The sequence below is a fragment of the Sinohyriopsis cumingii genome, unplaced genomic scaffold (assembly GCF_028554795.1).
Source record: "Sinohyriopsis cumingii isolate HCF-2022 unplaced genomic scaffold, ASM2855479v2 utg000721l, whole genome shotgun sequence".
Classification (NCBI taxonomy): Eukaryota; Metazoa; Mollusca; class Bivalvia; order Unionida; family Unionidae; genus Sinohyriopsis; species Sinohyriopsis cumingii.
This window is the reverse complement of record NW_028315926.1, coordinates 543,676-569,984: the sequence shown is the minus strand read 5'-3', so window position 1 is coordinate 569,984 and position 26,309 is coordinate 543,676. Positions and strand designations below refer to the sequence as shown.

General features: G+C 34.8%; 1 protein-coding gene across 1 annotated transcript in view; it reads right to left on the bottom strand.

Moving 5' to 3' along the window:
* Window positions 1–1,512: 1,512 nt before the first annotated feature.
* LOC149773266 (uncharacterized) overlaps window positions 1,513–26,309 on the bottom strand; it is a 175,393-nt gene continuing 150,596 nt past the window's right edge. Inside the window, exons 15-16 of the mRNA XM_089946537.1 lie at window positions 16,694–17,476; window positions 1,513–1,601 (exon numbers count right to left, since the gene is read on the bottom strand). The gene's annotated coding sequence lies outside the window, so the exon portion shown is untranslated. The remainder of the gene's footprint in view (window positions 1,602–16,693; window positions 17,477–26,309) is intronic.

The window sequence follows — 26,309 nt, the reverse complement described above, 5'->3', positions numbered from 1 at the left end:
ATATGAATTCCAAGTTTTCGATGAGCAATGCATTCTGACATTCTGACCCATAGCCAAACATATATTAGAAAGAATATTTGATGTAGTGGGAAACATCAGAGGAAATTGTGACAGTTGATATAACTTTCTGTTTAGAAGGAATACCAAAAAGATTTAGATGGAGGCTGCCAAAATTGCTACATGTTTATCGGATGTCATTTGGATCTCCAACCAAATTGACATTGCAAATGTTTTAATGAAAATCCCATACTGATTTGATCATCCTGTCCGAATTTCAACATGCCAATTTTGGGGGCAACATTGGATATCCAAGTGGAAATGTTTTTATTTAAGATCAACTAGTGTTGTTCCGATTATCGGTTATAATCGATCATCAGCTGCTTGAGCAAACTAATAAGATAATCAATTGAGACACTCCCTAATTGATTGTGTGTGAAGGGAGAATACTTGTATGCAAAGCACAAAGTCTAGTAAAACTCCCAGCCAGTAAAGTTGATCTGAATTATTATTTCTCTTTACAACTACAAATACTGCGGTGCAAAATTTTATAATTAGGAACATATAGCCATTATTACATGATCAAGCTGTTAAATTATTGAGTTAATAAATGTAAACACATTTTGATGATTTGTTTCAGTTTCAATGTAGAATCCTTTGTAGCATTTGCAAACAATGACAAACAAGACAACCATGTCCTTCTATACTCTAAATTTAGACACATAACATTTGAGTGAAACGATTTGAGGTATTGCTACAGTATTTCAGTTGCATATGACTAAATAGCCATAAAAATAGGTGTAGAACAAAAATAGCACAAACTAGAAAAAATGTAATATTATCATCAGGTTCAAGTATACATTCATTAAAAGAGATTACTCCTATATATTTATTAACATCTGGGACTTTTGAGTAAAGATATAACTGTATAACAAACAAATTAAAGTTTGCTATTAGCAACCAATTATAATCAATTGACAGTTGGTTAAGTGGAACTGAGTATTGATTATGTAGTTCTCTCCGATTCCTATCACTAAGATGAACTATATCTTGGCATGAACGTGTCAGTAAATTTTCACAATAATTCTCTATGAAGTTTAGGAATAGAATCAGATGATGGAAAATTGGCCATCCCATGAAATCTTCTTGTCTATAAATATACCAGTAGACTACTTTTTAAAAAATCATGCTCACACATTGATCAAATGAAATTCAAACAAGGTCATTTTTCCAGCTCCAACTTTATGTCTTAATTTACAATCTATGTTATTTTTAGCAAATGTTCCCTGACTTTCAAATGTTAAGGGAAATTACCTCTCACCCTAACGTTTCAGTTCTACTGTAGAATAGAACCTGATTTAAAGTAAAAATGCTTGAATAGTATTAAAGGTGTACCACCAAGGCTTGTCAAACTTCAGAAGTAATGTATTGTGTATTGTGATAGAGTCATACTGAAAGTGAGCTACCAGTACACAGTCAGGTAAACTATATGAAATGCATGTATGAAGCACTTACATTTTCCTGTCCTATCTGTATGGCTGTCTTCTCAATGACAGGATGTTTTCTTTCATCACTCACTAGGGCTTCTGAAGCTTTATGACTTCCTACAGCAAAAGAATATTTGTCCCAGCTAATTAGCAATACAGTAAAACATTTATTTTGAATTAAGTATTTATCAAGATATTTACACACTAAACTTTACAGTAAAATATTTCTAGAAACAATTCAATTTTCATAAGACAGCAGGGGCTCTATTCGCCAAAAGTATTTTGAGAAATTCCAGATAAGTGTTCTTTCTTGTTCAACCTGCTAAGTATTGAAAGCATCTCAGAATGACTGTGGGGACTGGGATGGGGTGGGGGTGCCTTGAAATAGATCGAATGTCTTGCTCAACAAGATTTAAGGCTGCTGGGTTCAACCACGATTACATGTAATATAAACCAAATTAACAGCAGTCAGACTTAACCTTACAATATTTGAAGCAGCAGAGGGGGTTGAACAGACTAACTTTATGAAGCGTCCAAAAGCCGAAATAAACCCTCATGCGAAAATAAAAAATAAGGTCACTAACACCAAATCTAAACCTCTAACCAACCGAGAGTCTCTCTTGGGGGTTAGTTGATGTTGTTACTTAATCGCTGTCGCTTGTCGCTTGTATTTTTGTTTTTGTTATGTGTGTTTTATTTACCGCGAGACTCCTTATCGAGGTCACACCCCCTCTGCTGCTTTAAATTAAATCAGTATTATGTCAATAATGGCAAACATCGGAGAAACATATTCCGCTAGATTGGCACGAGAGCGAATAGAAGCAATCAAAAAATTCTTCCTGTTCGTGATTCTGTAAGACAAAAACTTCAAACACGTGAAGAAGCACAATTTGAATTTGTAGAGGGTACAGAACAGTTATTTAAACCCATTACAAATGTTACTGAAAAGGCTATAAGCTATATGGGAAGATATTAAGGATGAGGCGGAGAGGAAGAAGGATATTCTTCCAGTATTAAAATAAACCGCTGAGCAAACTGAAAATTTTGCAGAAAGAACTAAAAACACAAAAAAGATTTTACGAAAACTTCCAACTGATATAGCTGCAGCTCAACCTCCATCCGTCGGCAAAGAAATACTTGAAGGTATTGGCAAAATTAGTACTGAAGTCGCCGACGTAAAAAAAAAAAACTTGCATCCAAACCAATAAGAGAAAATATTAAACTGATCGCAAGATTTAAGGAAGGTTTTGTCGAAGATATTAGAAATACTAAAAGAGAAAAATTACCTGAAAAAATATTAATTAGTATGTTTAATAAATCCAATATTTTAAATCCCGGTTCTGAAAAAGTAAATGACGATAATCTTATTAAATGGATATATCGCATATATAGAAGCAAAACACATGCCAGAGATGGTGATTTAGAATACAGAATTCTTTTTGAAGAAATACAGAGAGTTTATAAAGAGAGTGTGAAACAAATAGAACAACATCAGAAACAGATCGAACAACAACAATCTTCTTCACCGTAGCAAAAGTTGATGCAGGAACTTGAAAATCAAAAGAAGAAAGATCACCCTTAAGATTATTTAAGAAAAACACGGAAACAAATAATGATAGAGCAACCGGAAGTGGTCTGGGAATTGGTCTTGATTGTTCTAACAATATACTCGATGACGTGCAACGGTTAGAAGTTCTCGTAGGAGGAAAACGAGCTGGAGATAATTCACCAGAAATCATAAATAAAGCAGCTGATATCTGTCGACGATTACTTCAAGGCGATATCATGAATATTGATATTTACCAAGAGCTCATCGATGAGCTCGTTGATGATTATCATAGCGACTAATTGTCATAGTGATTAGATAAATACATAATTAAATAAAATTGATCATACATAAATCTCATCGTAGAGTAATCATGGTCAGTGTGGTAAATTCACTATTAACAGTATATTGGATGATTACGGAAATTGACTTGGTGATGTTGTTCAGGGTTTATTCAGAAGGATAGCCCCCAAAGCAATACCGATCGCAAGACAATTATCAATGAAATCTGAAAGCTATTGACGTTGATCATGATAAAGCTCCTGGTCCTATTGGCAATGTTGCCAGTAAAGCGTTCTTGGCAATCAAGGACAGACTAGCACGATTAATACGCGAACCAAAAGTGTTTCAACCAGTGAAATTACCAAGCAATGAAGTGATGCCTGCAAATGTCAGTAAAGTAATAAATCAAGCTGCAAATCAAAAACTAGCAACGCTGATAAATCATGGGGCTGAACAAATAAATACAAGTCTGATATCAGGAAGTGTTATTCGTTTTAGAAGATAACAAATTATAATAAAATGTTTAAACGTACATCTGACCCAGCATTTGACATGGATGCGCCAGTACTCAAGGATGAATCCATGCGTGATTATCAATATTATTCTTATGAAGCAGTATCGCTAAATCAACGTGGACGAATTGAAATACGAGTTCAGGATACAAGTAGGTATTTCCTGCCCGCTGAAGCATTTATTGAAGTCACAGATGAACTTAAAACAAATGTTGTCGCTAATACACCATACATGTCCTTAACGAACCATGTAATTGGCCAGGACTCTGGTCTCTTGCTAAATAACGTATAAATAACATTCAATCTCTAAAAAGCATTAATAAAGAAATAGCTTAAAGAGGCAATATCGAAAAACTTATAAATAGCATAACGTAGGAAGCATACCCTAAACACCTCGACTAGTAATACCATAATAAGCTTGAAAATCTCTCTTCATACATGACTTCTACTAAGAACCTCTATAAACAGCATAGAACATCCCCCCTTTTTATTTTGAAGAAGAAGAAAAAATCGAAAAGAAAATCTCAAGAAACACCAGGCATATGCAACAAGAAACCAGCGATGTAAAGCAAGCAGGACCGTTTCCGAATTCTCCTTCTCACTAATGACAGCCAACCATTCAATTGTAAGGGACCTTTATGGACCCACAGATTGAGTCCAAACTATCAGGGTTCCTTGATTCCATAAAAGCCTGGGGGGGTGGGGTGGCACCATTCCTTTCCCCAGGAACAACTAGCAGGCTGCGGTGCAGTCAGAAAAAGTGGCATATGCACAATTGTGCGCACGCCACTATAATTAAACTCAACAACAACAACAGCAAAAATGAACATACGGAGCTGATGTCAGGGTTGGCTTTGTGAATAATGGCATCATGGCGTTATTCAAAAGTGATATATATATATATATATATATTATATCACTAATGACATCCAACCATTCAATTGTAAGGAACCTTTATGGACCCACAGATTGAGTCCAAACTATCAGAGTTCCTTGATTCCATAAAAGCCTGTCCCACATCTTTGGGCTTTGCAGAAAAGTCATTTTTGGAGCCAAACATACAATTGTTCTTCACCGAAAAGAAGATAATGGTGCTATCTGGCGAGAAAATGGCGCTGCTGATGGTAAAGTAATATTATTTAAGCTCTCACTGTGGATGCCGGTAATGACTCCATCACTCGCTGAATAACAGCGGCTACTGTCTGTTATGGATCAAGGCGGTAAATCAATAGTATGGTAGTTAACAACAACTACCGATAGTAATCAAAATGTCGTCGATGGTGTATTTACTTGGCATATATCAACACAGCAAGGTGTTTCTGCACCAAGACATATCTTTGTTGCTCATCAAAATGTTGCACGATTAAACAATCAAGAAGGAAATCCAATGCTATTTGACAAACTTGGTGTCTATGAAGTACCTTTAAGAATAAGCCGGCATCAAGAACCACCAGAGGATATATTATTGGATTTTAAGGAAAATTATGTAGCATGTGCATATCATCGTTTGATGACATGTATGGAACGTGATCAAAATATTGATACTGGTTTGCACATATCACAGTTAGATTTTACATCGTTGTATCCGATTTATTATTTTTCGCTGGAACATCATGATTTAATTAAGCAATCTGTCGTTGATATACATTTTTGAGCTAGCGTAAATTCAGGTGGTGTTAATTATAGAGCTATTGCAGTTATACTCAGTGATCAATCAATGTTACTTGAAGGTGTTGGTGGGCGAATGAGAGTCTTTGATGCCCCAGTGGAAAACATGTAGATTATTAGACCAACCGTGTTATTATACAAAAGTTATTCAGTCACATTAATGTCACTCTGACTCCCGGTCAGGCGATAAAATTACAATAAAAAAGCGCGAGCACATGTGGGACAAAAATAATCATTAAAGCGAGATCAAATTGCTAGTGGTGGCCCAAACAAGTTATCGTTGATTAAAACTCAACAAAAACATTTCAATAAAGCGCAGCAAGCAAAAACCGTGGTTCAACTTGACTTCGCTCCAAGTGCCATCAAAGACATGATTAAAACCGGTGGTATATTTCCACTTCTTGCAGCAATACCAGCGCTGATAGCTGCTGCTGCACCAGCTGTTGCAAAGGCAGCCGCGTTAGGTGCTGTTGGAACCGCTGCTGGAATGGCATTAAGGAAAGCAACTATGAAAGGATATAAAAAGAGAGCTGGTCTAAGGCATCCAGGAACTCCGCCCTCATGGTATCCCAATCGGTTTTAATACCGATGTCGAATTTTGATTTACTCGATGCTGCTAAACAATTAAATATAAAAAATGTCAGAGGTGTTTTTATGCGAGATCAGTTACCACAGCAACCAAATAATCCAGAAACAGGAATCTCGATAACAGCGATGGTCCAGGGACTCATTTGGGTTGCTTGCGCGATTGATCCTCGTTGAATTGTTTATTTTGATTCTTATGGGTTAGCACCGCCAATTGAATTTCTCAAATACGTACAAAGTATTCCATTTCAAATTCCAGTTTGGTACTCAACGCTACCAGCACCAAAAGTTAACAGATCCACCAATATGCGGCCGTGAAGTAATTAATGTGCTTGACGCGTTATCAAAATCAACCAAACCACCTCACAAAGTCGTGTACGAGTATACCGCAGCCAGATTTAACATATTATATAATCCCTAGGATAATATTGGTTGATATTTACGAAAGATCTCTCATCACAAGTAAAAGCAAAAAAAAAAAAAAAATGCGATGATATTGATTTATCAAAATACCGGACTAAAGATGAAATTAATGATCTTTTAAACTTATCCGGGACAGACCCAGATGAGGTTGATATTTTTCAGGATCGATATGACAAGCTAAAAAGCAGCAATATTAAATGCAATGACATAGTTCGACGAGTACTCTGTGCTGTCACGGATAACATCCCTATGTTTACTGACAGCGGCATAATCAGAGACTCAAGTATATCATTTACAACCATCAAAGATGAAATTGCAAAAAGTGTTGCTAATCGCTTAAAAAACACTGGCGACACATTGACAGGTGAACTCAACATGAAATAAAATAATAGTGTTAAGAAATCCAACATCCGACGAAGAAACAAAAAAATATGTTGACGTTAGCTACAGCCGAGTATGACGTTCACGTCAGTATGTTTACAAATCTCCGTAGAAATTTTAGAGAACTTAATGAAATCCCAGATAACTTTTTTGGTGATCCATTCACCGTTGACGCAAAACTCTCATATATAACTCTCATATATAAAAAGACACTGGACACGATTAAGAAAACACAAGAAGACATCGCAAATGGGATTCCTGAGTTCGTTAACAAAATTAGTTTGATCAAAATTCCACCTGGTGTAACTCCCGGGCATATTACCAACATCATATACACCGTATAATCTGGATTCGCAACATGGTCAGAGCAGAATAATACTATCAAATATACTGCAACAGTCACTGGTGTGTATTGGCTGTCTGTGTTCAGTGGTGCAAAATTTGAGATTTTCACAACAAATCCTTTGAGGCATTCAACCGATAAGTTTCCGGAGTTGTGTCTATCATATTAAATACAGGACATGAAGAAACATTTATAGTGGAAGCAGTTGATAAGAAATTAACCGCAACATCTTAATAATGTTATCTAGAATTTGTTGCTGAAACACCTCAATTGGTTACTGCATAAAATAATAATGTGAATAACAGAGTTAAGGGTTCAACATGATGATGTAGCAATATAGACACGATCAAGTACGTGAATGGCAATCAGCGTTAAAAACCATCATTGACCATGTTACGCTGAAAGAAACAAATTCAAGCGGCGTGCAGCTGTCATCGATGTTGCAGTATACTCGGTATCTGCGTTTGTTGCGTCCACCCGGGTAGTATTATCAGCGTTAACGCCAGTAACAACTGCAGTAGCAGTAACAATATCTGTTTCATCATCAGCGGCTCTTGCAGGTGTTTTTAATATTATCGCGAAAAAATATCGACATGCACGAGCATAAAATTGCACGATTATGTTACACGATTAAGCACAGCCACATCAGCATATTATAAATTATCGTCTCTGATATCATAAAGTCTAGATGACACAACAATAATCAGATGCCGAATTCACGCTAATGGTTAAGACATACGATGAAGTTGATTTTAAAGAAGAAAGAAAACAAATAACAATGGTAGAACTACCTCAGCAGATAGCCGCAAATACAACTTTGCCAACAACCACGATGATAACAATAAGCTCAACCAGGCCTGAATTTACTATTAATTTTTCAACTGCGATTCCGGTAAGCGAAATTGCGCTAGCACAGTTAAGAGTATATCATAGCTGGCCAAATATCGGATCAAGATCATTTGGTGGATTACATGCAAATAATTCGTTTGTGTTTGCAAATAAAAATAAACCTGATGGTACACCCGACTGGACCGTCATTGGAATATCAACCGGAGGCTATCAAATCGAAGAAATCAATGAGGAATTACAACGTCGAATACAAAATATCATAGGAAAGGAATCCAAGATAGCAATAACCGCTCATGCATAATTTACACTCTGTGTAATAGCTTGTAAATTAATTAATTTATTATTAAGTTTTTGTACATCAATATGATCGATCACAAGGCCATCTTTCATCACCCCATAAAAATCGCAACAATAAATCTGACAGAGATACCTCTTATCCGCAGCAGTAAATCTAAGATAACCAGTATTTTTTAACAGAACCAACTGGTCTCTTTAACCTACAGTGTCTGATTACACCATCACGATTTGATTCATATTATAGGATGTCTGACAAATTATTGGCTTATTTATATAATAATATTATTTGTCTAAACTATAATTTGTCTGAAAGTTTATTATCTAATTGTGCTCACATTTTATATCGCTGTTGCTGTCATTATATTTTTATCATAGTATCTTTTAAGTTCCCGATATCTCTTACCACCAAAACGCGCGCACAATTGTCTTTCTCCGGACTCCGACACCATATCGCATACACGGTATTGGTTCTAAACTCCCATTACGAAAGCTTTGCAAGTGATACCCGCAGAATTGTATCATGCAGGATTTGTTACAAGGAGTCAATGGACCCACCTTAAACCATTTGCACTGATTCCTTATGTGAGACACACACACACACACACACACACACACACACAGATATATATATATATATATAATTTTATATGAATGTTTGTCTTAAATATAATATGAACGAATTCGATAGATTATCCAGGATAACGGAGTTTTCTGGAGATAAATTTAATTTCGACAGAATATCTCCTGACTTGCCAATAAAATATCTAGTTGATTCGAAAAAAGTTTGATCAATAAAATTCACGACGCCAAGAAAGAATTTAACAACGACGGTGCATCTCACATATGGTCAACGTTCAGAATTATAAGCAAGGAAATAGATGAATAACAAACGAGCGGTAACTACCATTAACTACATTGATGATCGAAACTATTTTTTCAAAATAAAATTTATCATACTTGCAGAAACAGATAAATATGACCCTGTCCATCATAGTGGAAACCTGCCATACTGAGTAAAAATTCCAAACCAGGAATGTTGACTAGTATTGATAAACGATATTTTGAGCGAGCGTATCCTGTAACAGTCGTTATTTATGCAATCTATCCGATAAATGAAAAACCCAGCGTTGATAAACTGAAGCCAATGAAATTTTCATCCTTGACAGAATCAAAGCTGAATTGTGTAGCCGAACGAGTAATGGAACATTTTACAAATGCGATGCGTGGAAACGGTCTAATAGCGTTACGACGTGAAAAAATAAACAAATGGTCCAATTTAGTCAAGGATACCGGAGGTACAATAAAAGATGTTGCTATGTTAGAAAAAATATTAAAATTTCCAATAACCGTATCAACGATAACAGGGGGAGTATTATAAGAATCGACATATAAATCAAAGGGAGCTCCGATAAATATCATTGATCATAACGATCATGCTTGGGCAAGCGCAATCATAATATTTCCACGAGATCGAACTGTAAAATTTTACACCCCATAGAACTCTGGGAGAAGAAATATGTTTGATATTATTAATATGATAGGTAAAAACGATCCTGTGTCAGTGTGGCTATTTAAAAGTTCAGATGATGAAAAATATGATCAATTTGTACGACCTAATGGCGAAGTATACCATAAATAATCTCTCCACGAGGAATAGAAAAATCTTGCGTTGAAATTTTCAGCAAAGAATATTGACGAATTTCTAACTGATTGTTGTACGGTTCCGTCAGTTGCTGCCCACGCTGCCAGAGAGAAAAATTCGTGGAAGCCAACACGATTTGAACTTATCGAAGACGTACGCTTAAGTTGTTGTGTATACAGATACGGCGGATTGTGGAATACTAAGTATAATTATAATGATATGATATCAGTTGATATGGTTGCGTGCTATACAGTAAGTTTTCTCCGGATGGATAAATGCGCTGAACACTTTAAACAGAGATGACGCGAGTAGCCATTACTGGACCATTACCCGATTTTGACCTGAACGGATTCGCCCGTGTAGTATCATTCGACTTTGCTAGGGGTTTTCATCCGGTTTGTTATGTTTGGTTTGACAGACACTTTTCAGAAAAACGCTGGGCACCAATAGTTTTATTACGATATGTGCTCGATTGTAAAATACTGATATCGTTGACGGTGAGTGTGGCAATTTTATCATATCGGAAGCAGACCGAAGTTTGGTTACCAACACCCGATTATATCAGTCTCGTTGAGGTCATTAAGGAATTTAGGGGAAAATGCCCTAATACTTCCGAGGATGATATTATCAAAGAAGCTCCTAAAATTCTGGAGATTAAACTCAGCAACAATGAAAAAAAAATCAAAAGATCTCGGCAGAAAAATTATTGGTAAATTTACTCAGGGCGGAGCATATGATCAACAGCTAGAAATATATTTGTAAGCCGCGAAAACGCATATTTATCCGACGAAACAAAGTTGGGAAATATTGTCGGTTATACTGATGGACAGTCACCTCAGTATACTCATTTAAGATCTTCAATGCTCGCTTATGTTTCTACAAACTTGCTATCGATGATAAATGGAATCCCTAACACTGCAGTTAGAGTTGCAACGGATTCGTTTTATATCGATACGAAATATACAACATTGTTAACTAGTTTTACAAACACTGATGCATCATGGGGTTCGTGGAGAATAAAAGAAGAATTATTATATAATTACTCCGAACCCGCACATGTTACGATTACAGATATTTATTATAAAAATAATCAGATACCAGAAATGTAGAGTGCAGCATCTGTGTATGCTCCAGTATCCAGACACAAGATGGTTCATTTGAACCGGCCGGGTGGTTCTGGTAAGACAACTCGGGTGATCGAATTATTTCGACAGAATTCAGGTAAGATCGTTTTAACTCCTACACACAGACTCGCAAAGGGAAATGAAACAAGGAGGGGTGCAATCATGTACTTATCACGACTTTTTCAGATACAAGGGTGACGCATGGACTCCTGATCGAATGGGAGAGAAATATATTCCAAAACGTATTATTTGGGATGAAATATGCACAGTGTCGCTAGATGTATTAAAAATGTTTCTCGATTGGTTGTTATTGAAAAACACGGCAGTGATAATATGCGGCGATTACGGTCAACCACCACCGTTTCTTGGACCATCTTCTCATGATTGGCTAAAGAAATGTGTAGATTATTACGAGGAGATAACTGATGATCATAGATCTCTTGATGCAGAAATTAAACGAGTTCAAAAAATTAATCAGACTACAACCGAATTCAATTCAATGTGAAATAATACGTAAAATAATTTCAGAAACTTCTGTGACGAATTTTATCAAACGAGGAGACTGAATGATTTGATAGCAGCAAGTAGAAAGATAGTCAGGGTCACACTTCAACAGCGGTTGTTTCAGTTACATAAAGAGAAACTTCCATCGTTGCCAGTGCCGCTGTGTTATCGACCAGCAGATAGGCGACGGCAGAATATTAACGTTCACACACCAGGGTCAAGGGAGAAACATAATCTCGTATTAAATGATATTATTTTAGTTGACGTCATTGTTGTTGATGATGCATTGCGCGCGGACAAATCTCCGTGGACGCTAAGATACGCAATGATGATTAAATCATCTCTAGGATTAAACGATTACTGATACAGTTGTTTGGATCGTTGATGATCGTATCGAATGGTTAAATTTAGTTTCTCTCGCAGTCTCGAGTCAAAAGAATATCTCAGCTACGAATGATTGTCAGGACAGCTACAGAAACCATTAATGATGGTATTGACAACGATATAAGCAGAAAAAAAGCTAGTTATAAACAAAGTAACAAAAAAAAAATAAACGCGATTTTGCCCTTGATGTTGAATTTATCAACATGCTGAAACAACTGCGGAATAATAATTTTCAAGTTGTAATTGTATAATGTTGTGGCAGTACTATAGTAATAATCGAAAAGAATTTACCGTAGATAGAAAAGATAACAGTCGCGGTCATACATGAGAAAATGTGATGCTGACCTGTCTTGAATGTAATGGACGTCGGGGTGTTAGTTAAGTGATCGGGTTGGTAATTGTCTATCCTCCGGAATCACCTGTAATTGTTCACGTGTAAATCCACGTTGAGAAGCAGTTGAATCGAGTCTGTAAATTGTGGGTCTACCTGTGGATCTCGTTATGTTAGATATCTTGTGTGTCGTGATGCTCCAAACAGGATCAGTTTCTCTTTTTTACCAGCTTCAAGTTCACCGTTTTCATATAAATATATTACAGTCACATTACCCAGTTCTGGCTGTGATGAAAAATCACGTCGTTGTACGGGTATATGTTTTTTTTTTTTTTTGTGTGACTGTATTAATGGGTTTCATGTTGGTTGTTCGAGTAATCTCATTTTTAATGCGGTTATCACACTTGTTAATCTTGCAACCCATTCACGATATCTTGAATCAACTTGTAACAGCTGCGGCCATCGTAGACTACCACGTTGATAAATTCGTTTAAACGCTGAAGCTGCTTCAGTCGCTGTCTTTGTTAACAACGGCTCTGCTTCTTTGTATCTACTTGCAACATCAACGACAGTTAACGCATATTTGTATGTTTTACGACGTATAGTATCATGTGGTACAAATAAAATATCAGCCTGACGAACTTCATTAGGAACGCTGACATCAAAATATGCATACTGTATTGTTTTGGGCGGTGATAGATAAATTTGCCATATTGCCTGTCGCGCTAACCACGCTTCAGCAGTAACATGTTTGACTTTTGCTGCTTTGGCGAGTTTACTAATTGCTGATTTACCTTTCCAATATCCTCTTGGAGAATAATAAATCGATTCAATTATAATAATAATCGGTTGATTAAATACCAGCACGGGAGGTTTCACTTCAGGAAACTCGGTTTCCCAGCGCTAATTTACCTTTCACTGCAGATCTTACTAACCCGTTAACTAATGATTCCTAGAAAGATTTATCGTAGTGGAATGTACATCTGCTATATTGCTTGTGCTGCAGATCTTTACTTTTATAAGCTACATCATGAGCATGACACGGCTTATTAATAGCGTTTACTGGATACTCACCTGGTTTTGGTTAATCTTGATTATCAAGTCTGATATCAAGTCTGTTTCCAGAACCACAATAATTATATCCTGGGAGATGTTTTTATCCTGGATATTTTGCCCAATGGGTTCCGGGTAATTTTTCTAATTTTGCTGCAATATCATCTCCTCATTTTTTTATAATTAATATTATTTGACTTTGGTTTTGGCTTGTCACCGGGAATAAATTTAAATTTTCTTGCACCACATCGTTCACACTTACCCGTTACCACTGATATGTCATTTTTTGTAGTGATAGTTGTTAGATCACTTTATGGGGTACGCGCCTACAATTCACACAAAATTGATCCATATTATTTATTATACTTCTATAACATGGAGATCACTGACTATTCTGAAACACGAACATGAGAACCAGTCAAGCATCATGCTGCTCTACCAAATTTTGTCAGAATGATTATAATAGGCCCATCTGGATCGGGTAAGACACAGCTGCTGCTCAATTTGATAATGAAGTGGATGAAGTGGGATAAGTTGCATTTGGTAGCACCATCAGTTAATGATCAGCGGTGTTATGATGTACTTAGAGATTTTAATGAAAGCGCAAAATCGTTAAATGAAAACGGAGATGATGTTATTGAATTTATAACCGATATTAATGAAGCACCGAGTGTTGATGATTTAGACGGATTTATTAATAATTTTGTCGTTTATGATGATGTAATGCTTGGTAAACAATCAAATTTCGCTAGGATATTTTCCAGAGGCAGACACAAAAACACAGATGTGATTTATGTAACCCACTGTAAACACAAATAACAAAAGTGATCAGAGATAATTGTAATATTCTTGCTGTGTTTAACGGAGATGATACTCACACGTAACGAACTATTCATCAGACCTGGTGTAGTAGTGATATGGATATAATTAAGTTTAGAAATTTATTTAGTCAGGCTCAAATAACCCGCATGGATTTATCACGATAAATTTAAACGATTCTCGAACACGATACCGTGTTAATCTTGATACAATTTTTGGATAATAGCAGCAAAGGGGACGTGACTTCGCTAAGGCGTCCTGCGCTAAATACAACATATATAACCAAAAAAATGAAATACAAGCGACAGCGATTAGGTAACAAAATAAACCGACCCCCAAGAGAGACTCTCGGTTGGTTAGAGGTTTAGGTCTGGTGCTAGTAACCTTATTTTTTATTTTCGTATGAGGGTTTATTTCGGCTTTTAGACGCTTCAAAAAGTTAGTCTGTTCACCACCTCTGCTGCTTTTCATTTAATTATGTTTGTTATATTTTCATTAAATTATTCCTCACGTTTTCACTCTTAAGTCAGTAAGTAAAATTTAGAGAAACTGACCGGTGGATATTCTTTTCTTTCTTCCTATTCCCTTGTATCTTTTCTTCACCACCCCACTGGAAAATTATACGATGCTTCTCTGGTTTGGGGGAAGGGCAGAGTAAAAAATCTACATTGTATCTAGGTTGATACAGTTTTTAAAAAATTAAGACTTCCTTACTATCCGTTTATAGCCCGTTTCAGATTTAATGTTCAAAAAAAAATGAAAAAGGTTCTATAAAAACTGCACAAAAATTACTAATTCTGTGCATCAATTTCAATTGTCCAATCTAACCTCAATGCCAATTAATTCACAAAAATCAGCTGATGAAAGTCAGACTTGATTTTACAATATATCATTTAGGTTTGTTTTATTGATATAAATTTGTTCATTACATTTTCAAACTCTTTTTTTTTACCACCGCATGTAAAATTATATGATAATTATCCAGGGGGGTAACACAAAATACTGTCATATAGCATGACAAAAATTGTTGTTATTTTTAAAAAATAAACAATCCATGGTTTTCGCATCATAAAGCTAAATTACATCAGAAACAAATATTCCATTATTTTTCTTTTGTAAATTAGAACCTTAAAATTTCCTTATGTAATGAGGCAAGTGTACAGTATCAACTATCATTTCACAATTTCCGATGCACACATAAACAGATTATTTTATACAAAATGTAACAAGATGAAAAGTTTAAAACGTATAGATGATTTTTCTATTTATCCAACTAAAGATTTAATTAAACAAAAACGAGGAGGCGGGGAGCGGGGCGGTAGAGAAAACGTCATAGTCTTAGAAACAAATGTACAAAACGTGCTCATTTCATTGATTAATTTCCAATTTATAACCTGACTGACATCATTCCTCTGCACGGGATTTTCATTACTAATGCGGCCTAATATTTACTTCCTCATTTCATTGATCAATATCAAATTGATAAACTGTCAAATAAGCAGTGGGTTCTAGCACTGTTACATTTTGTGTATTCCAAATATAAGTGATTTTCTATACTCATACGGCTTAATATTTACGTGGGCGAGTCCATGTTTTGGCAGACGAGTGAGATTTGTATTTTGCCGTCTTAGACAAATATTTTTTATTTTCGTAACCATGGTAATTTTATTGTTTTAGGACTGGTGTACACAAGTACGCTTTTTCATTTTGTTCAATTTTTCTTACAAAAAATATTAAAACTAAGCATTCAAAATAGTGGAGGTTTTTCTTGAAAACGGAAACCCGGAAAGGACCATCTTTTTTATTTTTGACAACGTCTTCCTTTTGGTTTTAAAATCATTTTTTACTGACGGTTATGTTGTAACATAAATTTCCAATGACAAAAAATTTATAAATATAAAACTATAAATAAACTTAAATTAATATTTAAAGCCAGTAAACATGTGTACACATTTTTAAACATGTAGATATGGTTAAAGAAGATATATGCATATTTTTGGTAAATTATTCTATAATCATGACAAGGAATTCGGTCTACAGAACAAGTGAATACATCCAACGGCCATCTTTGTAATCAATATTTAACCAGATTGAATTGCACTCGTTTGGAATGAAAGCGACACCTGGTGGATAAACTCGGTATAAAATATCGTCGTCCTTTTCAGTCGATGATAAATTATGTCTATAAAAAGTGTATTATTTTTACAAACTTACAAATGAATATATTATAAATAAATGTTATAAATAAATCTAATTACTTAACACTATTAAAGTCAACTTAATATAACAAATACCTTTTATTTATATGTAACTTAATATCAACGTGACAAAACTGTCATATTGACACTATCTTTTCTAAATTTAAAATTAAATATTTGAGAATTGTCAATAAATGAAGTTTGTAATTTTATTTATGACGTCATTAAACGTTTTTTATATCAATAAAATATAAGAAATATGAATTACCTTGATACACGGGTTGGAATACAGTAATGTCACTACTTCCCAAGCATGTGGTATACAGACGTCCATTGTCCCAGAATATGGCACATAGACCTAATGGAAATCCCTGTGTGAAAATGGCGACAAGTTGACATGAGGCTGTAAGTTGATGAATACTGGGATAATCAGGGAATCCATTGCATACTAAAATATTCCTGTCTTCATGTATAGCGATTGATGTTGGGTATCGTAGACGTTGATGTTTGTATGTATATTTACATTGACTTGGATTCAAAATGTGGAATCCATAGACGCCATTATTGGGGGATTTATAACCAGCAACACACAATACATAAATTATGTTGTCTTTTGTTGTCACTCTACTCCATTCGTCCCCTTTACAAATCTGGTGAATTGTGTCAACATGTCCGTCGTGAAGTGACACAACACACCAGTACATCGTGCCCCGTTTAACACCAGTGACAACAAGACTTTCATTCAATCTGACAATACCATGATACCAATCCAATACTCCCTCTAGATATAAAGCCCTGGTCATTTTAATATTACGTGACTTGTCTGTATAATCAATGTACACCATTTTCATCAGACCGTCCTGATGAAGGACACAAATTGTCATGGCGTCCATCAGACACATGTCACGTGGTTCTGACTCCAATTCGTCTGACGATGCCAGGAATTTTCCATCTTGGAGTCGAAGAATCCGGACTTTTTCCGTCTTGTAGTCTAGGACAACTATCTTGTCTTGGCAGACGACAATAGAGTTGTACGAGGGGGACTTGTCGGCTGTGGAAATAAAGTAATATAAACATGAATACACATCTACACAAAAATATTAAACATATATAATTATATTAAAATATGAAATAAATTGTACATTTGCAGTGTTAAGGTATTAATACATTAATAATACTGTAATTAATTATATTTATGACTTTAAAAATTCATTCCTGTTAATTTTTTTTATACTTATTGTGTTGTTCTAAATTTAACTCTCAAAAATTGCAATGGTCGTGGTGGTTGTCATAGTATATTTACTAAATTTGCATAGGTATATTTATATTAAAATACTAAGATGACTTGTATATTTACGTGATATAAACATTAGAATAATGCAAGATCTACACAATGATTGATTGACGGATTGTTGTTTTGTTTTGTTTTTTGATTTTTTTTGATTTTTTTACGGCGAAGAGCACTGGTAGGCTATTTAGCGCCATATTAGCGTTCTATTTATGATTATGCAAAAATGATAAAAGGTTATATATCGTTCGTGATATCAAAGACCAAATAGTTGAACGAAAAACGATAAGTAACGGTAAAAAAATAAAGCTTCCCTATCAACGGGTGATGTAAATGGTGGATGCTAATGAAAGCAGAAGAAAAGGTATTGAAAATAAGGGACGGTATATAAATTACATAAAAATGATCTAGGTGAAGGCATAAAAGTTATAGTTTAGAACAAATGTTTATTTCTTTCAGGAATTATGTAACGCAAGTAACGTTTATTATATCAAAGAGCTCCTTCATGTTATGCGCATTGTAATACTGATCTCGCGTAGGTTACATGTCTAAATCCTCTATCATAAAGTGTTTAACAGTGAATGGTTCATTGCAAGAAAGACACTCTGGTGGGTCTTCACCGCTTAGTATATGGGAGTGGTTATATACGTATGATCTACACAAAAATACGATGCATGTATAATTTAAATACTAAATAATTGACCATTACAATTGTCGTAATGGTGCCAGCATTTGATTATTATTACAAGCGAGATTTACAGCAGACATCACACAGACCTAGTAATCACACTATTATAGTTCTGTACAAGTATTTTATGAAACTGAAGATAACAAAAATAGTGTGTTTAAAGGTTCTGTGTGGAAACTGCTATTATCCCTCATTTTTGATCAGGTCTCGCACGTGCATACGTGCGTGTGTATTAATCGTATACTCCTCCAAAACTGGACAAGACAAATTAAGACACGGAGTCCATCCTTACATTACAAAACTGAGTCTCTGTTTCATTCCTTGAATAATATAGAGTGAAAGTCTTCATCCCACTACCACGTAATAAATGTACGCAAAACAAGGCATAGACCATAATGAGGGGGGATATATTTTATATATATATATATATATATATATATATATATATATATATATATATATATATATATATATATAAACGTGATTTTAGTCAAAACCAGGAAATAAACGGATAGACTACCAGTTTTGCAAAACAGAATAATGGCCGTCGACTACAACTTTTAAAAAAGCATGATTGCACACTGAATTAAACACAGTCAACTTAACTGCCATTTGTTAATAAAACCATAACAAAATTAGAAACACTTCGTTAAATTACAACTGTAATAGTATCTTTTAAAAATTTCAATTGTGTTTCAAATTCCATTAAAAGCCGAAAAAATATAGAAAATATCAAGAATTTAACCTGATGACAGTTTGAGTATCCAGGTTTAAATGAGCGCGTGTCTTCAACTGTATCGCTTGAACCCCACCTACTTAATAACGGTCTGGGAAAAATAAAAAAAAGTTAGACAAACATAACGGAAAACAGATTATACATAAGTTTATGTTTCAAAGATTGCATTTATTGGTAAATTAGGCTACTGTATAATACAAAACAAGAATACATCGTCAGCTTTTAACCAAATGGTTATCATGGTTGATGATGTTGTTATGTGCAAACGCCTGGTAAACATTTGCAGCGATCGAAGTAATAATTTTTTAAGATGTTTACACTTGAGCAATGTAAATGTGTCTGGGGTTATCACTTTATTTTATTGCAGTTCTGAGGTTAATTTATCACCTTTTTCAAGAGAAATATTTACCATGCCTGAAGATCCAAACTCAAGATCTATAATTATCGATGTTTCGAGTTTTATTTCCCTAAAGGTTATTGCACATTTCGTCATGTTCAAGAATATTAAAGAATCAATCATGTGAAATGTCGTGCATATAAGTTCCGTTGTGATTTTTAACGAAGACAACTGTTTGCGAAGAAAGTGGCTATTTTATTTTGGTGAGGAAAGTATAGGCATTTTTAACTTTAAACGCATGTATCATGGCCGCATGTATATATATATATATATATATATATATATATATATATATATATATATATATATATATATATATATATATATATATCCATGGAGACCTTATTATGACGAGTTACTTATATTCACGAAAATAAATCACTTGTCTTCCATGAAAAATACACTTTCGTATCTGATGGCGTTTGTTTTACTATCAAAATTTATATACTCTTTCTTAGAGTTTCCCTTATATTTTTACGTAACTTCACGACAAATTTCTTTTGTGGGGGGGGGGACACCAGACAGATGCCCCCGTTGAAAAAAATATATAAAGTATTTTAAGATTGTGTGTCTCTCCCTCAAATATATTGTATGTTCTATTTATAAAGAATTTTGTATCAGAAATTTTAATTTGTGTTTTTGATGGGGTATTTATTTTCCCCTAGTGTTCTCTAAAGGGTTGTTCGTCTGAGCCTGGTTTTATTGACCTTGCTCGAAGTCCCTTCCCTTGTACTGTTGTGACCTTTGCTAGAGGTCTCCTTAGTCTCAGTGTTTGCTATGTGTATTAGTGCTATATTGTGTGTATGTTATATTGTATGTATGTTTCAGACAGCAAGTATAGATCCATTTGTTTTTCTTTCCATTTGTCTTATTTCAATTTTTTTTATTTAAAATCCATTCAATATATTTTATGTTATTTTCCGTTAATTTATTATCAGTTTACAATTTTGTAGATCATCATCATCATCATCTTTATTTCCTTCCATGGAAGATTACATGATATAAGAATAAATCATCTGAATACAATCAATAAAAAAAAAAAAAAAAAAAAAAAAAAAAAAAAAAATTCTATATTGGAATACAAATTCTTACACAATATCAATCAACAAAGTGTTCGTCAACTCATAAGTTGCAAGTTTCAGTACCTTATTTACAGAAGATAGCTGCACACTGCATGACAAAGTATGCTGCATACAGGACGAATAGCTTGGAGTTTTCTTTGTCGATTACTCCTGATGGTAACCTTTTACCTAAAAGATATTGTAGTTGCAGCTCATCTTCTGCATTAAATAACGTAATGTGCAGGCTCAGGGGAAATTTATCAGTAAGGAAATCCCAGAAAGAATTTCGAAAGTTCGACATATAAGGACAACTAACACAACAATGAAGTATCAAGTCTGTATAAACATTCCCACATCTAATACACATATCAAGCTGTGTTTGTGGAACAGCAGCCCATAGTTTAGCTACATATGTAAATACCTTAGTGTGTTGTCTAGTTTTAGCCCACTGCCACACTGAGGCAGGTCGTAAGTATTCGTGTATCGAAGAGAATCTATCAAAATCTGCTTGATTAGACATACGAACTCTCCAGAGGCTATTTTCAAGACCAACAATTTTTGACCTTACAATTTCTTTCCAATTATGTTTATCTGGAATTTCAGAATAATGTAAATAATCAGTTAGATACCCGAGCAAGACAAACTTCTTTGAGGTATAATATAAATTTGAAATTAACCCGCAGCTTGACATGCATCCGCTCAGAATGAAGTGAAATAACGCAACGTTAAACACACGTTTAGTATGTACATTGTTAGGCATCAAACACAATCTGTGTAAAAACATCAATTTTCTTCTATCAATTTCGGACTGCGCTGATGTCCATCCTAGCATTCCCAGGGCAATGTCTGATCTTGTATGTATTGGAAAACCTTGTAAATGTTTGGCAAAATACCTCAGAGTTTTATCCAATAAAGCGAGGTCACTTTTTGAAATGTTACACCATAATTCACTTCCATAAAACATTGAAGGGAAAATTACCTTTTTAATTACATTTGCAGCAACCAAAGGATTTAAACCATTAGGTTTAATGCCAATACCAAACAGACCGTGAAAAGATTTTTTCCCTTTCTTGCATGCATCGAGTATTGCGTCATGCGACGTCAGCTTTGAGTTAATCCGGTGACCCAGGTGTGTTGCCGAATCGGTGACCGGCAAACATGACGAGCCAAGATACCATTTCATATTGATAAAATTCTTGTATTGGGGTCCGAAAATGATAATGTATGACTTTGTAACACTAAGCTCGAATCGCCACTTATTACTGTAGTCGTATGCTATATCTAACAGCTTTTGTAGATTGCTAGGATATATAGCCAAAAGTGAAATATCATCAGCTAGGGTTGGATTTCCCACAGCTAAGGATCCAATCTTTGCTCCAAATCCACTATTTTCTAACTGTAGCAGCAAGTCATTTATAAATATTGTGTACATCAAGGTTGACAAAACACCCCCTTGTCTCACTCCTTGGCCAATTGAGAACCAATCTGAAAATTGCCCATTTACAAGAACTTTACTCTGTAAATTTGTATACATGTTAAAAAATATCAAAAGGGATTTACCCGTAATTCCCAACGTGAATAATTTAAAAAGCAGTCCTTCGTGCCACACGGTATCAAATGCCTTTTTTGTATCAAGAAAAGCAGCAAAAACCCGTGAACCCATGTTTACATTATATTGTACTGATTGCAACAGCACAAAACTCGCTGTTGTGCAGCCTAAACCTTTTTGGTAACCATGTTGTTGTGAACTGGGTATACTAGAATTAGTATCTTTGAGCCAAGTTACCAAACGTTCATGAATAATTTTCTCAAAGGTTTTGTAGATAACAGGCAGTAAAGTAACAGGCCTGTAACTTTCGAGGGAGTTCTTTGATTTTCTGTTACCTTTGTACAGTGGTATTACTAACCCTTTTTTGCAATCTACAGGTATGTAAGATTGATCAATCATCCGAGTAAATAAAATTGTCATACACTCGATGAGGTAGTCGCTGCCATAGATCAAATGTTCATTGCAAATTTGATCATGGCCCGATGCTTTTGATTTCTTTAGACCTTTAATGATTTCTCTTACTTCATTTAAACTGATACTGGTCTGTAAGGCCTCGATATGGCTTACTTCGTCCTGTAGACCCCGATTTAATTCTCTCTCTATAAATTCATAAAAGTTTCCGTCAAAACTATGGTTTAAATTCGGCGTGTGAATGTCCTCATAGTATCTAGCAAAGCCATTTGCGATGGAATCATCATCACGGACACAAACTCCATCAGTTGATAGTTCCTGACAAAAATTTGTATTGTTCCCTCTCTTAATGTTGATCATTTTCCAAAAGTGTCTTACATCGCATTCATGTGCTTTTTCAATTTCTTCATACACCTCCCCCATATATTTTTCCACAGCCAGTTTTTGAACGTTTCTAAAGTCTCTCTTCTTATCTTTATATTCTCTGTAAGAATTAAATTGACTACCCCTCGGTCTTCCCTCATTTATCCAAGTATTTTTTATTTAAAATCCATTCAATATATTTTATGTTATTTTCCGTTAATTTATTATCAGTTTACAATTTTGTAGATCGGATCGGTGTGATATATTAGGTTATAAAAAAAAATTATATTGTTTTATTTGAGTGGTAATAGGTGTCGTTGCTCTCAATACGTGCTAAAGAAGGAGACAGGTAAGCTGTGCTCGATTCAAGGTCCACACTTCTTTATTCTTTGTATTTCTCCCGAATCGAGTTAGGCCTCCTTTGATTATTTAAACTATTTCTTTAGAAAATTCCAAAAAATTGTTTAATCACTACAAGATTGTTAGGTTTGTCAACAATATAGTGCGGGAGCTGAATTGTTGGAGAAAGAGAGAAGAGTCAGTGGGGTTGTACTGTTGTGTTTTTGTTTGGTCTGTTTATTTTCTATATCGGGTGTTTTTCCGAGACTCTTTCATAGGCCTGTCAACTTTGCGTAGCGCCCTTTGACATAGCCACATGATGTCATCGCCTTGTACTTTCCCTATATAGATTAACTGTGGATTCCCTGTGGTTTCGTATTTCAGGTAATAATACTTTGGAATCTTCCAATGTGTAGCGTCATAGGATTCTCTAGAAAGTTCAAATGGTATTTGAAAGATACAATAAGTTAGGATTCCTATGTAAACCTTGTTATAATTTAGTAATTTTTTTAAAAATTATCTATATAGGTTTAATTTTGGGAGAAGAAAAAAAATTGAATAAACAATATTTAAAGTTTCGAAAACTTTAAACTCTGTTCAATTTCATACATAATTTTTTGAAATTTTCAAGTTTTTCCGGATAATTAAAAAAATTACAATTTAAATTTTATGTAATTTATATTGAGTTGGGGTTCCAATTTATTTTATGTTAAATTTAGGATTTGAAACCAGTTGAAATTTTAAAATTTGGAATTGGATCCTAAGGTTTGGTGGGACTCATGTCTGGGTCGGTGGATGAGTTGGGGGCTCTGGCCTGTGCACTGACAGTATCACACCCCTAGTGGGTAGCCAACCGAAGCTCTCCCTCCAATCCCCTCCCCATTTTGCTCGTCCTCTCCTCAGGATTCCAATTTCTTGACAAATTATTTCATAATTATCTCCCTATCACTATTATTTGCCCAGATGCCATCATTCTTCCAACAATGTAATCTGTAATTTTATAAAGTGTGTTTTTGTCAAATTCCCTATCAAAAATAAAATGTTATTTCTTTTATATTTGTATTTTTTCACATATTTCCCCTTTTAACTTTAGTCTTTCATCCCTTCTTTTTCCCCATTGTGTCATAGTTTGATATTTACTGAAAGGGGCGTTCTTACACAGTAATCATTTTGGCGATAATCTGATCATGTGCCGTCTCACTGCCACCTCTCCTGTCAACCATGCATTGTGCATGCATATGAAACAGAGGCTTTGAATTTTAAGTGATCCTAACTTGTTCCAGTGCCCCCAGGCCCTGTCCCAATTTACCCCTAAATTTTCGTGTTCTACTTTGCTTCTACTTTTTTTTGTTGTATCTTCTCTTATCCATTGGTATGCATCTTTTTCATATTTTTCCCATTACTGTTTTATCGCGATATTTAATTAGTAATGCTTTAACAAGCCTGAACTTCCTAGGTATTTCTAATTTTTTTAAATTTATTATTTTGATATATTCCCCTCCTATTCCTCATAGTATAACCGTATATATATATATATATATATATATATATATATATATATATATATATATATATATATATATATATATATATATATATATTCCCACGGTAAGTTGGGTTCAGATTTTAATCTTTTAAATCTATTTAAAATATTGACATATTGAATTAAAATTTGATTAGGTGATGCTAATCTCCCCAACAGCATAGGAGGTGAACAGACCTTTTGCTGAAACGTCATTTGCTTAAAATAAACCTTATACAAAAAAAATAAAAATAAACAAGGTCACTAACACTAAACCAAACCTCTAACCAACCCGGAATCTCTCTCCAAGATTTCCTCTCTAAGAGTTCCTCTTGGTGGTTACCTTACAGTTGTCGCTTGTGTTTTTCTAAATGTATTATGTATGTTTTGTTTACCCATATGTCGTCTAATTGAGGTCGCACCTCCTCTGCTGATATTAATCAAAAAGATTTATATCAAAATAATGGTTCATCCAGAATCTTATACTATCCGGCTAGCTCGAGAGCGACTAGAAGCAATTAAAAAATGTATTCCTGTTAGAGTCTCATTGAGAAAAAACCTACGGGAGCGGCAAGAAGCACGAGTTGAATACGCAGCAGGTACAGAACAGTTATTTAAACCCGTCACTGCAGTTACTGAAAATGTCGTAACGGCTATCAAGGGGAGTCAGAAGGAGGAGGGTCTACTTGCGCCAGTAAAAAACAACGCTGAGCAAACTGAAAAAATAGCAGCGGGAGCTAAGAAAACCAGAGAGATTTTACGAGCTCTTCAACTGATATAGCTGCAGCTCAAACTCCACGTGTCGATGAACAAATACTTGAGGGCATTGGCAAAGGTCGCCGACGTGAAAAAAGAACTTGCACCAAAACCTAAAGTAAGAAAGGAAAATGTTAAACTGATTACAAAATTTAACGAAGGTGTTGTTGAAGAACTTAGAGAAAAAGTTAAAAAGAAAGATTTTTCTCGTGCTGCTTTTGTTATTTTTCTCTGAGGTCTAACATTTTAAAAACAAAGTACGTTAACACAGGTGCTGATAATTATTTTAAATGGCTATATCGCGTGTATTATAACAAACCCCAGGCTAGAAATGATGATGACGTATACATTGAATATATTAACGACATTAATATTGTTTTGTTTGTTACCACAACTTCAACAACAACAAAGACTACAAACCCTCGAGCAGGAACCTTCATATCAACTTCCTCCACCGCAGCAACAAATAGAACAACAATAATTACCACAGCAAAAGTTGATCTCAGAACTTAAAAGGTCTGAAGAGATACTTAAAAAAGCAAAAGTGGAAAGATCACCCTTAAGACTCTTTAAGAAAAGGACGGAGGAAGAAGGAGTAACGGGGAGTGGTTTTACTGTACGTGTTTTTTTTTACTGATAGTATCCTCGATGACGTACAACGGTTAGATGTTCTCATAGGAGGAAAACGTGCTGGAAATAATTCTCCGAAAATAATTAATGAAACAGCTGATATTTACAAACGATTATTTCGCGGCGGCATTATTTATATCGGCG